This window comes from Carlito syrichta, unplaced genomic scaffold (assembly GCF_000164805.1).
Source record: "Carlito syrichta isolate Samal-C Ts95f unplaced genomic scaffold, Tarsius_syrichta-2.0.1 Scaffold306518, whole genome shotgun sequence".
Classification (NCBI taxonomy): domain Eukaryota; kingdom Metazoa; phylum Chordata; class Mammalia; order Primates; family Tarsiidae; genus Carlito; species Carlito syrichta.
This window is the reverse complement of record NW_007250614.1, coordinates 294,698-299,716: the sequence shown is the minus strand read 5'-3', so window position 1 is coordinate 299,716 and position 5,019 is coordinate 294,698.

Here is a 5,019-nt window from a genome sequence, read left to right as displayed (position 1 = left end):
TAACAATCTGGCCATGGTTTTCTTGACTGTAAGGCTGAAGCTTTCAAAAGAAATTGCAAGGGTTGCAGAAAAAAAAAATCAAAGACATCAAATTAATTATGCCACTTAAAATGTTGACTATAGGACTCCAAAGTAATATATGTTTCCTGAATAAATTGCTCTTACTATTCATAAAACATCTACTAGCATATTGAGATGTAAATAATATTTTTATGAGGAACATTTAATCCTTTCTCTTTAGTGTGAAACTACTAAAGGTACATTCAGTTGTATGTTGTAGAAGTTTCTCTTTACTCGTACACGTCAAAAGCAAATTGAGCTTAAGAAATCTTTATTATTTTTTTTCTAGAGTGTGAAAGCAGTAAATATAACCTTCATTAATCATCTGGATGGATGAGTTCATGTTTACTCAATTTTCTTCCGTCTTCCCGCGCCCTCTCCTTTTCCTTTCTTATCTCTTTTTTAGAAACCCAAATTAAATAACAAGGGTCAGTCATATGGGAAAATAACAATGCTACTGTGTACTTTGAAAACCTACTCTATTCTGAAAATATCCATTGTGCTTAAGTAAAAGCATGTATTTTATTGTATTCTCTCTAAATGTGATATTTCTTTCCTATTACTAAACACCATCAAATTCTGTGAGCTTGTAATTTAAGCTACAACATCCTAAATATTAAATCAAACCACATTTCAAATTTGAGAATATGTATAAGCAAAAGCAGCCAGGATGTCTTGACTGGGCACAGCTATACTTTATAAATATCCATGATATGAATAATTACACAATCAATAAAAAGGAGAGATATGTTAGAATGGCAGCTAAAAATACCAAATCCAGAAATCAAAATATGATCATAAACACTTTTCAAAAAATTATTTGAAAATAAACTCCCACCAACAATTTTCATGTCATCAACTTTTGAACCATTTAAAACTTTCAAATTTTAGTAAGTATAATAGAAAAACATATATACATAATTTTTTTATTTCTATTTATTTATTTATTTATTATTATTTTTTTGAGTGGGAGTCTCACTCTGTCACCCAGTCTGGAGTGCAGTGGCCGCTCCCGGCCACCGCAGCCTCGACCTGCTGGGCTCCGGCGATCCTTCCGCCTCAGCCTTCCGAGTAGCCGGAATCACAGGCATGCGCTACCACGCCCGGCTGATTTTTTGATTTATTGTAGAGATGAGGTCTCGCTGCCCAGGCGGGTCTCGAACCCGCGGGCTCAGGCAATCCACTCACCTCAGCCTCCCAAAGGCGAGGGATTACAGGCTGAGCCACCGAGCCCGGCTGAGGTCATATATTTTGAGAGTGTTAACGAATGTCACTTTTTCCACTTTAAGACATTATAAGGGATGTGTTTGGTGATAGAAAATGAGAGCTCTGCTAATCTGCTGCAAAATGCTGATGAATGACAGACAGTTCACAGTTATCTGCCTCCTAGTTTTCTCTATGGAGTAGATGTTACTATGGTTAAAGGTTATGATCAATATATGTGAATGAGATGCCATTAGGAGCAATAGTGGCAAAGAACCCACTATATATTCAAGATAGGCAGGGTATGCTTTTTGTTAATGAAAACAAAGAATAGTTTTGTCCTAAGCTAAAGTGACTTGTTGCTGTAGAGTGAGAAAAAGGAAAGATGGGACAAAAACTGAATGGATAGAAAAACTTGTAGAAGGTTCTTGAAAAAACTTATTAATTTAGATCAAAGCTAGCTAAGATTTGATGGGTTTATTTATAAGATTTAAGGTGAGAGGGTATTGTGAGAGGGGCTGAGTGAAACATCTCTGGAGCGGTCACTTCAGTGGCCAGGGATCCACTGCTGCCACCACCCCCACCCCTGGCCCTCCTGCCTTGCTTCACCTTCACGTGCCCCCACCCACTCCACCCCACTCCCTTGCTCTATCCCTCCTGCCCAATGCCGCCACCGCCCTCACCCTCCCCCCGCAAAGGGAGTGCAGGCCACAGGGTCATTGGGTCTGCGCTGGAACCCCTAGCACCTCCTGGAATCCTCCAAGTCATCATCAGAACCATCAATGAGATGCAAACATGAAAGAAAAGATGAAGAAGGATCGCACCTGGGCAAAGGCTGCCCTTCTGTGAGAAAAGCATATGGTTTCCAAATCTGTAAACTCTCAGTGGCAACTCCAAGGATTTGTTTTAGATATACATTCAGCTATCAAGCTGTCTCATTTTCCTCAAAGAGGCGCTAGTAAGACACCCCTACTCACCAGTGACAGTAAAGCAGATATTGGAGTATTTCAGAAAGAAGTGTTGATAGAAACAAGTTCTGGCAAACCAAATTCCCAAGAAACCCTGAGGAATGCAGGAAAGGCCTAGCTGACCCCTTTGAGAGAGCGTCTTCCTTCTGAGGGTTTGGGACCAGAGAACAGCTGGAGCTCCGAGACCAGGCAGAGACCTACATTGCCCCATGAGCTCCACCTAGCTCTGCACAGCCTCCAGTTTGGGACCTAAGAACAAAGAAAGAAAAAGAGGCCCAAGCCACATGTGACACACTGACCTGCAGTGCCCAGCTGTCTCATACTCTGCCTTCCCCAGCTGGACCTGGCTGCAGTAGAACCAGAGATCATCTGGAGCCCTGTGACCAGCCAGAGACCTGCATTGCCCAGCCTACCTTAGATCCCAACTTGGGATCTAAGACCTCATGTTTGTGTGGGGGAATAGTATGTCATAAGGAGGTTGGTCAGCTTGTGTGTCTGTATTTCTTTGTTGTTGTCATTGTTTTTGTTTGTTTTTGTTTTTTCTCTTACTCTTATATGTCTTTGTGTCTATTTTCATGTTAGTTGGTATCTTTGTCTATTTTCTCTCTTACTCTTCTCTCTTTCTAACTTCTGCATCCCCTCCTCCCTGTTCCATTTCTTTCCTTTTTCTTACCTCATTTTACTTTCAGGGAGCAAACCTATACTCCCATTGCATGGACAGATTACAAGGCAGTGGGAAGTGGGTTCCAGCATATCCATACAACTGTCAGTGGATACTGGGATCTATAGATAGATTTTGTATCACAGCTCTCCCCTCAAATAAATCTCAAAACTGCAAAAGGTATAGCCCCCAACCTACAGTCCAGCTTCAGAATTGAACAAAACCAGAGGAGTCACACAAAGAAGAACAGGCGATTGAGCAAACAGAAGTAAAAGCAACCCCGCCACCCATGAACAACAGATTTAAGGAAGATGGGGAAAAAAGGAAAAAGTGGGGAGGAAAATCTATACAAATGGAAAAAAACCAAAAGAAGAATATAGGTCTTACACAGACCCCTGGGAGATCAGATAATGAGAAAATAGACTTTGTAATGCAAACAATGAAGAGCCCCCAGAAAGACTGATCACATACTACAAACCCAGACATCAAGACATTAATAGAGAGAATAAAAAGAATTGAGGAGAGACAAGAAGAAAATAGGAAGAAGTTGATAACTGAGATAACAGCAGTAAAGAATACTATGATTGAAATAAATAACAAACTAATAAGCATGGAAAGCAGAATTAGTCAAACAGAAGACAGAATCTCAGAACCTGAAGACCAATATATAGAACTAAACCAAACTGTCAAAAACATATAAAAGAAACTTAAAAAGACAGAACAAAACCTTCAAGAGATCAGTGATTATTTTAAGAGGCCAAACCTAAGAGTAATTCGACTTCCTGAGGCAGAATGAGAGACAGAGATCACCCTGGAACAAACATTCCATTAAATTATTCAAGAAAACTTCTCTCACCTCATCAGTGATGCAAAAATTGAAACACAAGAGATTCAGTGAACCCCTGCAAGACAACAAATGAGACAACCAGCTCCTAGGCACATAATAATTCCCCTGAACAAAGTAGGCATAAAAGAAAAAATCCTAAAAGCAGTAAGAGAAAAAGGTCAGACAACCTACCAGGGAAGACCAATCAGAATAGCAGCAGATTTATCTGCAGAAACACTTCAGGCTAGTAGAGCTTGGAGCCCAATTTTCAAAGTTCTCAGATAAACAATTTCAACCAAGAATAATCTACCCAGCCAAACTAAGCTTCATCAGTGAGGGAGAATTAAAATCTTTCCCAGTCATCCAATCCCTAAGAACTTAGGCTGCCTCCAGAAGTTCCCTACAAGAAACTCTTAAGAAAGTATTAAACACAGAAGAAAAAGGAAAAAGAACAACAGTGTTCTTCACAAGAGTACAGAAAAAGATTGAAAACAAACATGAACCAACCCCCCAAAACAAAAGAAAGACAACAAACAAACAACAACAACTCTATAAGAACCTCATGGCAAAGATAAACCCTCACATTTCAATAATTAACCTGAATGTGAATGGACTAAATTCACCACTGAAAAGACATAGAATGACAAAATGGATAAAATATCATGAGGTAGCAATATATTGTCTCCAAGAGCCTCATCTCACCAGAAAGGACACTTACAGACTCAAAGTAAGAGGATGGGAAACAAAATTTCAGGTGAATGGAACACAAAACAAAGTTGGAGTTGCAATTTTACTCTCAGACAAAATACCCTTTAAGCTATCAAAAATTTAAAAAGGTGAAGAAGCTACTAAAAATCAAAAAAGATACAGAAGGCCACTACATAATGATAAAAGGCTCAATCCATCAACAAGACATATCCTAAATATCCTAAACATATATGCACCCAACATAGGTGCGCCAACTTTCATAAAGCAACTTCTAGGAAAACTAAAGAAAGATATTGATTCTAACACCATCATAACTGGGGACTTTAATACCCCACTCACAACCCTAGATAGATCATCAGGACAAAAAAATCATCAAGGAGATCCGGAACCTCAATGTGACTTTGGACCAAATGGACTTAATTGATACCTACAGAACACTCCATCGAAGGACCACAGAATATACATTCTACTCATCACCGCAAGGAACGTATTACAAGATTGACCACATAATTGGCCATAAATCAAGCATAAGCAAATTTAAAAGGACCAAAATTCTACCATGCACCTTCTCGGACCACAGTGGAATAAAAACT